This window comes from Eptatretus burgeri, chromosome 14, assembly GCF_056783735.1.
Source record: "Eptatretus burgeri isolate ZD-2024b chromosome 14, Ebu_testis_v1, whole genome shotgun sequence".
NCBI classification, from domain to species: domain Eukaryota; kingdom Metazoa; phylum Chordata; class Myxini; order Myxiniformes; family Myxinidae; genus Eptatretus; species Eptatretus burgeri.
The window spans coordinates 21974463-21985860 of NC_140974.1; the positions used below are offsets into that span (position 1 = coordinate 21974463).

General features: G+C 45.1%; 1 long non-coding RNA gene across 1 annotated transcript; it reads left to right on the plus strand.

Moving 5' to 3' along the window:
- Positions 1 to 1008: 1008 nt before the first annotated feature.
- Positions 1009 to 10544, plus strand: LOC147012774 (uncharacterized). The gene is made up of 2 exons (XR_015051057.1): positions 1009 to 9154; positions 9278 to 10544. It is a non-coding gene; the product is annotated as an uncharacterized LOC147012774 (long non-coding RNA).
- The last annotated feature ends 854 nt before the right edge of the window (positions 10545 to 11398 follow it).

The following is an 11398-nucleotide window of genomic DNA, read 5'->3' on the forward strand; positions in this document are numbered from 1 at the left end:
CTTCTTTTCAGATTGCCTAACTTAAAATTGGTTTTATCTAAGAGCTTGATTTAAACATGAATTTACATCATTTTATAGGGGGAAGGCCCAAGACTACTTGAATAAATTTTCCTAACTTGAAAAGATTCCATGAAAAGTTAGCATTAACTGCTTAATTATGCATTGGAATAGAAAGGGAAACTAGGGATGGGTAGGATCATGCCTGCCAATCAGTCTGGTATGGGTGGGCTGCAAATTTTGAAAGCCTACTTTTCACTCCACTGTCCAAATCAGTGATGTAACTCACCTTTCTCTCTCTCTCTCTCTCTCTCTCTCTCTCTCTCTCTCTCTCTCTCTCTCTCTCTCTCTCTCTCTCTCTCTCTCTCTCTCTCTCTCTCTCTCTCTCTCTCTCTCTCTCTCTCTCTCTCTCTCTCTCTCTCTCTCTCTCTCTCTCTCTCTCTCTCTCTCTCTCTCTCTCTCTCTCTCTCTCTCTCTCTCTCTCTCTCTCTCTCTCTCTCTCTCTCTCTCTCTCTCTCTCTCTCTCTCTCTCTCTCTCTCTCTCTCTCTCTCTCTCTCTCTCTCTCTCTCTCTCTCTCTCTCTCTCTCTCTCTCTCTCTCTCTCTCTCTCTCTCTCTCTCTCTCTCTCTCTCTCTCTCTCTCTCTCTCTCTCTCTCTCTCTCTCTCTCTCTCTCTCTCTCTCTCTCTCTCTCTCTCTCTCTCTCTCTCTCTCTCTCTCTCTCTCTCTCTCTCTCTCTCTCTCTCTCTCTCTCTCTCTCTCTCTCTCTCTCTCTCTCTCTCTCTCTCTCTCTCACACACACACACACACACACACACACACACACACACACACACACACACACACACACACACACACCCCTCACATCCCTCCCTCCCACGGTATAGCAACGTTTGGTGAGGCATAGCTCCCCCACCTCCCCACCCCCTCCTCACGCTTCCCCTCCCTCCTGCCTCCTCTCTCTCCCCTCCCTCCTCTCTTCCTCTCTCTCCCTCCCCTCCCTCCTCTCTCAATCCCCCACCCTCCCTAATACCTCCCCCCCCCCGTCATCGAAGTGACTGGTTGTATTGTTGTGGTTGCCGGGTTCGGTGGCGAGGACGACCGCTAGATGGAGCAGTTGGGCCGTCTCCCCTCCGAACACCCGGAATTGAAGGTCGTCGCTCCAGATAACTCTGAAGTCGACGGGTCGCTTAATGGACCGTGGACGCCAATATTTCGACCGCGTGGTTAGGGTCTTTTTGTTTGATTCCAATTTACCTAATTAGCCGCGCGGTCTAGCTACCGGGGAAGTCACACCCTCTGCCGGCTTTGTCCGAACCGAGTCGCTGTTACCGACTCGGATCCGGCATAACTGAGCGGGAATTACCAAAGTCGCACCGGTCCAAATAACAATTTACGGCACAATCGGCCTCCCTAATTCTCAAGCCCGAACCATACTGGGTCAATGAAAGAAAACACAGACAACGAACTGGAACATTTAACAGTTATTTATTTACAAGGTAAAAGGGAGGGAAAAATAGAGCAGACTTAACCACAAATATAAATGCAGGCAAATGTACAATGGCAAACACTTAACAGTTTTACTTACAGACTGGCGCCACACACAGACACACACACACCCAAAAAGAAATTGAGCCGGCTGGCCTTTATTGGACCCTCCAGCCACGGAGGATAGGCTAGCTGGGGGTCAGAGTCTGGTCGGGTACCTGGCCGCCTTGTGCGGTTTTACCGACTCGCACTTGTGGAGCTCGGAGTCCGTGGACGGGAACGGGGATCCCCAGCTCGAGCGCTCCAACGCAACCCACTCGCTTCGGTTAGCCCTCGTATTTAATGATCAGAGTATTTCATTGAATTTCCCCGGGTAACACACCGGATACTTGAGCTCGTGATGAATAACAATGATCCTCGGACTGGTCCCTGAGGAACATCCTCTCAGCTCGACGTTTTCCCACTCACAGCCACTCTTTGTTTACTATCACTAAGCCAGTTTCCAATTCAGTTAGCTACTGCTTTTATCGATTGAGTTGGCTGGACATTGGACCCAGGAACGCTTGTTGATGAACATCATTTCACAGTGGGATGATGCTGTCGAACGTGGTTTCTTTTGTGCATTCATGAAATAATTCAGCCAGGTATAAAATAAGGTGTCTGATATCATTGGGATAAATCTTAGCAAGTTAGGCTGTGTGTCGGGGCTTGCAAGAAATGTGTCATGCAATGGTCCCTATTCTTTTGTTTACAATTCAATGCAGCCACTGTCTATTTGGCAGATGGAGCATGATGTTATTTTTTGTTTTATTGAGCAAAACCCTCAACAGCTGATGACTAAGTATCTGGAAAGAGTGACTTTAGATCTGTTGAAATTATGAATGTGATTAATCTTCATGTTATGATAATGTTAAATATAGTTTTTGGATACTTGTAAACATTCATGCAGGAAGCAGACATTCCTTTGAGAGGCCAGACTGACGCCTTGACAGCTCTGATGTTGAATAACTTGGCATTTAACGAATGTTTTTTCGATGAAAATAATATCCAGATTATTAGCATGTCTCTCAATAAGAACTCAACTTAGAAATCCGGTATGGTTCGGAATAGACGTCAATTAAGGAAACAGAATACTTGCGCCACAATTAACTTGTCGACTGATCAAAGGCTTGGGTTTAACATTTTGGCAACAGAATGATTTTGGTCTCAGGGTGGTTCCCCTCAATTTTTCTTGAATTGTTTCCCCAAAACATGACTGCTTTCACCAAAAGTGGCAGTTATGTAACTTTGTCCTTCCCAAAAATGAGCATAGTTTTTGAGTCCATTACATTGTCCTCCAAAAAATTTTTTCTATCCTGTGTTGAAAGCACCATGACAAAACAATAGATAGTAGTTTCTGCATTTTCAGAAAACATTTACAATGGTGTTAAAGAGAAATCACAGTCATTGTAAAACACCCCGCTGAAATACCCCTTGGGTAAGCCAGCATGACACGGCGTCTGCACGCAACAACATGCTGGGAAATGAAACTCTCTTCCAGAAACTGTCGCAAGTGTTTCTTTATCAATGTCTCTTCCTAACTAACCAAACCACATTTGTAAATTATGATTTGCTATCAAGATACATGCTCGATCATCTTGATTTGCGCAGAGGAATCATCTGTTAACTGCCAGGTTATTCAATAACTTGGAAACTTCGAGTTGCCAAGGGGTAGCAGTGCGGAAATGAAGATCGACACTCTTCCTCTTTTGGTTTTGCATTCATTGACACCTCATTTCAATACCGTTTTCACCCCTGTATGCTTGTTTCTTTGTCTGTAAGCATGATCTCTCAAAAAGTTGTGGACGGATTCAGACGAAACTTGGTTGACAGGTTGGGTGTGCGACAAGAACAAGCTGATTCGATTTCGGTTTAGGTCCGGATCCAGATTCAGCCCATCAATGGGATATAAAACGTAAATTGTTCAGCCTGCCGGAGATACGTGCTCTACCAAGTGCAGTTTCAGTTTTATAAAGTCTTCAAGTGAACAAATCGGATTTCAAAGACAACTGATGCATCATGAAATCTTTCATTTTGTACATTCATGTCCAACAAAAGCATTGAATGCAATTTGGGTAAAATTCACAGCAATTTCAGTGGATGCCAAGGCTTGACCGTGATTTGGTGAGGATCTTGAAAATTTTGTGACATCACTTTTTGTTAATTTGGTTAGTTGATGTACTGATCAAATATGATGTGCTTTACAGCGTCGTCCGTATGACTTGTTACTTCCTGCCAGCCATTACCATTCTACGTTGTACTACAGGTACGTGCCCATGGTCGACGTGAGTAAGTGCAGCTGCAACAGTGGGCTTGTGAGATGCCATGCACAAATGAAAAAATCACTACCAGTCCTCGCCTATTTGAGGACGGATTCGGAATACCCACACCTACAAAAAAAATAAAAATCACCATACAGCGACTTTCTACCTTCGGCAATGTGACCCACAAACCGTAGAGGGGTTGACACTCCACAGGTCGATGACAAGGCAGGACACGTATGCAATTGTGATAGCATCTAGTTTCACGAGGGTAAAAATACAAAGTACACATCATGATAATGGAGACGTTGGACCGCCCTGCACAGAACTGAACAATAATGGCCTTTCACTGGGAGGAATAATGCTGTTCGCTAGTTTAGCCTCAACCCATCATACACTGCACAGTTTACCTGTATTATTAGTATTGTTATTTTGTAGGCAGTCTGTGACTGCCAGTTGCATCATTGCTAAGAGTGCAGCTGAGCCGCTGATGCAGTGCCCCTGTTTCTATTAAGCTGGTTCTAATTTTGCTGACTTCGTAAGGATGACAGGATGGCTGTTATCTAATGGCATGGCAGGGGCTTGAACTAAAGACCCTAGAGTCTTAAGCCAACAACCTTAACCTTAACCGTTAAGCCAACACCAGGCTTAGTTTGCCTGTAGAAACGTAAACAGCTCATTATATCATTGAGAGTTCTTTTTATGCCTCCGCACCAAGGGTGCCGGAGGCATTTTGTTTCCGGGTTTTCCGTCCGTCTGTCCGTCCATCCGGATTTTCGTTTACGCAATAACTCGAGAAGCAAATTGTAGAATTTCATCAAACTTGGTAAAATGGTAAAGTTAGACGGGTCAATTAAGTTATTAGATTTTGGGCCAGATATGATCAAGGTCAAGGGTCAAATATGTCAAAACTCGTGTTTGTGTGAGAGAGCGGAGGCATACCCGTCGACTACGCGCAGTAGAATTACTTTAGTTTTCATTTTAATGCTGTTGTAAGGGGTGGGCAGAGAAAAAGACGGAGCACTTATTCTTTTACCATTTCTTTCCAAGCAAGGTCAATCACCCCCTTTGGTTTGCTCTCTTTTAACTAACTGTAGGAGATCAAGGAGTTAAGTTTGATGTCCGATTTGCTTGTGGAGCATCAAAATGCCACAGCATGAGAAATGAATGTTAAGGTTTTTGTGATTCATGAATGTGGAATAAAATAAGAGTGACTTCAGTGGGAAAACGTAAAATATGAGCTGCTGCTACCTGGTTGTGCACAACCAAATTGCTTGTAAGTTGTATTTGGACCTTTCTGGAATCGGTTGCTTAACTGATTGCTTTTAGTAGAGGTTGGCTCTACTTTCAACCAATCTGATGTGCGATTTGCACTGACGTACTTTATCACGTGCATACTTGTAAACTATGATCGGGTGCGACAATCGTAACTCTTTTGATGCAGACACCTTGTTGACTTGTGCAACTGTTTCCTCCGATGTGTGCGCAATGATCAAGTTGCACGAGAGCGATTTGTTTGCCCAACTGGACCGCTCGGTTGTTGACCAGGATTATGGGCCATCGATAATAATAAAGGGCATCAGGATTTATCATGGCCTGTTGCATAGTCTGGATGTTTGTAGTCGGTCTGTATTCTAGCTTGAGATTATTACCTCTGCCACTGAAGGTGGAGGTTGTGTTTTCACCCCTTCCTGTCTGTTTGTTAGTTGCAAAATTTAAGATTTTTCAAGTATATTGGTTAGTCGATTTTGTTCTTCTGTCTGTTTGACTGTTTATCAATTGCCTACATGTCACAATTTAAAATCGATCTTCACGAAACTTCACCACATGGTTGAGTTTGTCATAAGGAAGAAGCCTATTGTTTTAGAGGTCAAAAGGTCAACAAAGGCCAAAGGTCAACAACTTCGGTGAGATTTCTAAAATCCTCAATTTTCATCCAATTGACTTGAAATTTGAAGAGGATTTATATTTCATGTCACTGAATTCAACCAGCCAATTATTATGAGATCCACATTGGCCAAAAGGTTGATGTTGGCCGAATTTGTAAAATCGTCAATTTTCATCCGATTTACTTGAAATTTGAAGGGGAGTTGCAGATTTGATCATTGAATTCAGCCACCAATTACTTTTGAGGTCAAATTTGTTTGATGGATTTTGCAAGTATCGTGTTCGGCACGCCGTCTTCTTCTTGTTTGTTTGTTCGTCTGTTTGTGTGCAGGGTATCTCAAAGTGTTGTGGACAGATTTGGATGAAGTTTGTGGACAGGTTCAGTGTGTGACAAGGGCGAACCGATTAGATTTTGTTGACGATTCGGATCCGGATGCGGCTACTAGGACTTTTTAAAGTGATTCTTCACCATTGAGAGACAGGGCCAAAAACGATATATAGCACGACGTCTCAAAAAGTTGTGGATGGATTCGGACGAAACTTAGTGAACACGTGTGTGTGTGTGTGATGAATTTAATTGATTCAATTTTGGTGAAGATCCAAATCAAGATTTGGAAACGATAATTTTTTTATTTATAAAGTGATTCTTCACCATTGATTGAAAAGGCCAAAAACGATGTGTAGCATGATATTTCAAAAAATGTATTGGGCCCAATATGTTCTTTTGGATCAGGCATTGCGTGGAGAAAGTGTGTGCTCTACCGAGTGCCCTTCTCGTTGATTATACATTCTTGCTGATGCCATGGAGTTTTTGTTTTGTGAGGTTTGTATATTCAAATGTTCGATGTAAATACTTGAAATGTCGCCTTCGGGGAAGGAGCAAATGAAGTGCAGAGAGAACCAGGATATTACCTTGGTTCATTGTTATGAACATATCAGAATATTTCCTTTGTTTATAACGGCTGCCCATTTCGAAACTTACACAACTGTCGAGTTTTTACATTTGGGATTCTTAGCAACTTACAAAGGATCATAAATAAGTCCGTACCTTTAAAAGGTGTTTACCTATTCTGCTCGCTGTGTTAGTCAACGGACTTGACGATTAGTCCTTCCTTGGATGTTTCAAAGAAATCTGGAATTAGAGTTGTCATAAATTGGCATTTATGTATGTAATGTAAACCCCCTCGAGCAGGATGTCCGGAACAAGGCCATTAATTCCATGTTCATGGCAATTCCCATATAATATGGAGGAAACAATGTGTTCCACCGGTGACAATAACAACATATTATGATATTCCAGTAATATTATAGCAATCGTTTTATGAGCAAGATCAAATGATCACTTTGTTATTTCTGATGGTGTTGATAGTTTCTTTTTAAATTTTTATTTATAGAATCTTGTCTCGTAGAGTGGCGAGCAGACAATGTGAAAAGGTATCATACTCAGAATGGGGCAACGGGAAAACACAAGCAAGGGAAATAACTAACAGGTAAAAAGAGGAAAAAGATGAGGGGAGATCCGCAAGGACAGAGTTGGGTGCACTGGAGGTAGAATATTGAGGATGGAGGATGACATGGGATGGTGGTGCACTACATACTTGAAGCCCATGGAGGGAAGAGTGGGATTGAATAGTCTCCGGAAAGTTATTTCACAAAATAGCACAGAAGTTGGATTTTGTGAGTTTAATCGGGTGGGGGTTACTGGAAGAACATGTGCATACTGGAGGAACTGAGGAAGGTCAGGGGGTTGAGGAAGCGGGACTGAAGGAGAGGCCATAAAAAACAGAGGGCACAAACCTGTCTGCGATTCGAGAGTAACAGGCCTTGTGATATGATCATAGGAGATGCCAAAAATGTTGAGAGCTTCATAGATTCCAAGCTGTACATTCCGAGAGACATGTTGCTAGGGCACCATCCCATATGTGAGAACAGTACTCCAAAAGTCTCCAGTACTCCAAAAAAGATTGTGAGTAGTTCTGATTTTTAATGGATGGTGCAAGATGCACCGTTTGCACTTTGCTTTGGAGAGCAGCTTTGAAAACTCATCAGACCAGAAGTCATGCCAAATAGTATGGCCTAATCGCTCAAAAGACTGAACGACTTCCAATGTCTGACCACAGAAATGTGTGGGTTTGTTTGACGGTCTTTCTGGAGTGACGGTGTGGGCCTGTGACATTTGCAGAATTGAAAGCCATGTCCCATTTGTCAGACAAATGGATTATCTCCCAGATCAAGAGAAAGTGACATACCTAGCTACTTGGATGGGGGGGATGAAGGGGGAGGATACTATGATATAATGTAGACTCATGCGAAAAGAGGAAGAGAGTGCTTTCCATGGCATTAGGTCATTTATGCCTGATGTTGGCTTAATGATTAAGGTGCTTGGCTTAAGATCCTAGGGTCTTGAGTTCAAACTCCTGTCAGGCCATTGTAGTAACACCAGGTAGGGTTGACTCAGCCTGTCATCCTTCTGAGGTTGGAAAAATGAGTACCAGTCTGATGCTAACAGGGGGATTGCATCAGCAGTGCAGCCACACCCCCAGAAAATGGTGTAATCGAGCAACCACAGGCTGCATATGAATAAATAAATAAATAAATAAAAGGTCGTTTATGTACAAGATTGGACTGAAGAGACTGTCTTGGGGCACTCCAGCCTCCAATGAAAGAAGAGACAAGAGAAAAGCATTCCAATGATCCTATTGCCCTGACTGCATTCATGGAGTAAGTGAAAGCCAGGTATGAAGACAGATTTTTATGGCACAGGCAGCAGTTTTGCTAAGCAGTGCAGGATACCAAACTGTCAAAAGCCTGGGATAGATGCAGGCAGATGATCTTCACCTCTTGTTTGAGATTGCCTCTGACCATGGTTGGTTGAGAAGCAGCACCATTAGCATATCCAAAGTTGTTACCATGCGAAATCCAAGCTGGTGGTCAAAGATCAGGCTGTTTGAAAAAAAAAAGGAAATGATACTTCGGCAACAATGATGGATTCCATGAATTTTCTTGGAAATAGAAGTAAGCTTCCTGGCATTTGATGAGTGTTTTTTTGCACCATTATTGTGAATGGGAAGAATGTTGGCAGACATACAGTGGTACCCAGTCAGTTATTTCATTAATGTACGTTCAGACAGTCCCTTCCTCCTTGTCTAATGGGACAAACGGGACAGTGCGTTGGGTAAATCTCATAGCTTGGTCTGGTTAAATCTCTGAACCTCATTCCTCGTCTTTTTTCTCTATTCCTGAGCTAAATCCAAGCAAGGGGTCCTCGCGAGGCCGGCAGGCACTCCGCTTGGACACCCATCGGTAAAAATCACAGCCGCGCCATTCACGTAAGAATGTGTCCTCACAGAAGACCAAGGGCAGCAGTGGAAGCCAACAATAAACGTCAGCGCTGCACGGAGCGTGTGCCTCACAGCGACGACTCCCCACCCACTGTTCAGGAGATCAGAGGCACAACCAACACACCAAGTGCTAACAACATACAGTATGAACGTGGCACACTCTTCTTCAATCCAAATCTCCATTAATAAATATACCTGTCCCCTTTTCAATCCGAATCTCCATCTAATAATTATATCCAATCCTTTCCCTCAATTCCCTGACACAGATGAGGGCTGGCACCGTGCATCCCACCGCCTCTGATAACTGCAAATACGATGCACAATGGCAGGTGGACTCGTGCGCTGATCATATGTACGATGGAGGACCCGCGCACACTGTACGGGGCATGCTCGATGGCAGGCAGACAAGCGCGCTGACCACGTGTACAATGGCAGACTCACGTGCAGCCCATGATACTTTATCATCGTACAGAGCGGGGCACGAATAACACACATCTTTGGTCGGGTTTGCGCATGAGGATACAATAACGTCTTGCTGTCGGTCTTCGCTCACCACGACGGCCACAAATGTTTCACGCAGACGGCAGACATCTTTCCGCACCTCTGCCTCAATGCAGCTGCTACCAGGCAGAGGTATGCTGTGCGGCCGGATCGCTCGGGCCGCGTGGCACACCACGGAGCAGGCACATTGACCAGCGCCAACCACAGGTCGCCGGGGCACGGCACGGGGTTCAGGGCAGGCGATTCATATCACGGAGTTCGGTGCAAGGCGACTCATATCATGGGGTTCGGAGCGAGACGATTCCGCAGCTTGGAACCATCTTGCCGGAAGTGGAGTGGAGCCGATTTAGTAGCCGGGGCCCAACCAGAGCGCCCGACTTGGATGACGACACCGCTTCGGGTCGTCGCCCCCGGCCCGCGTCATTGGGTCTATAAAAGGATGGGTCGCGAAGCAGTTCGTGTGTCATTCCTGCCCGTCATTCCTACTTGTCGTTTCTACTCGTTGTTTCTGCTCGTCGTTCCTGCCCGTCGTTCCTGCCCATTGTTCCTGTCTGCTCATTCCTGTCTGCTCGTCCTGGCCTGGGATTGCCAACCTATCCATTCGCCTGCTGGCTCTACCCTTCTTTACCAATTCACCTGCTGACTCTGCCTTCTTCACTGCCTCGTCCTCTCTCTCTCCACCCATTGGTTCTGGCTCCACCCAAATCCTTCCCCTCACGCCTGATGGTCGTGTCTCATTCTCTGGACCGACGCTAGCTGCACAAGTGTCACGAAGCAAGAGACGACGTGCCAGCTGTCAGGGAGGTATCGCCCAGCGGAGCCTCCCCCCAAAACGTATTGGTGGCACGGCCGGGCAATCGTTAAAGGTATTGAGAGACCGTTATCCTCATCTCCTCTCCTTTTTATCTTCATTAACTCCTCTTCATCGGGGTGTGTGTGTGTGTGTGTGTGTGTGTGTGTGTGTGTGTGTGTGTGTGTGTGTGTGTGTGTGTGTGTGTGTGTGTGTGTGTGTGTGTGTGTGTGTGTGTGTGTCCTGGCACCTGTCCTCGCTTAAGTTAAGATTGTACAATAATTATATCGGGATAACTCTGCTCTGTGTGCTTTTGTAATATACTTGTATATTGCCGCACCTCTCACATTTAATCCTATTCTTGCTACAGACAACAATAAACAATATTTACTGTGCCACATATCTTTCCTCGCCTGCCTATAATAAATCCTTTGTGGAAATATTCCCAGCTCATTTTCATCCTCTCTTTCATTGGTCCAGCATGGTCCATATCCTAACGTAGCCGGGACTTTATTCCCAACGATCCGTTCCTTTTAGCCGGTACGTCCTTGGCAGTGTCGCTCGGCTGCATCTGATCCGGTAAAGTGATCCGGTTCTGACAAGGCATACCGAGGGCGTGTCCCCCAGTAATTAGGTCACGTGATTACTTAGGTAACCCAATTAATCCATAGACGGGAGGACCCTCGGTCATGTGGTTGAGTTATTGGCGTTCACGGTCGGTTAGCAACCCGCTGCGATACAGAATTATCCGTGTGCAACGGCCTGCAATTCCGGGGAGTCTAGTGGGAACCCGAGATTGCTTCCCTCCCCCTGGTGGCCTTCTCACCCGCACTCGGCCCACAACAATACTTTGTGGTGATATATACCTGGGATCATTCCAATTGCATTGGGCCATGAACTAACGCCCAGGCATAAGGCCAGAGTCCTGTCGATCTGTGCTGTTTCATGGAATGGCGGGGCATGATTTTATTGGGGTGGAGTCAGGCCCAGCTGTCTAGCCAATGAGTGTAAAGCAGTGGGGTGGAGTCAGGGCAGTTGAACACTGACCCATGTACATGTGATATTTTCTTCGTCCAAAAAGGGCATAACTGTGTGA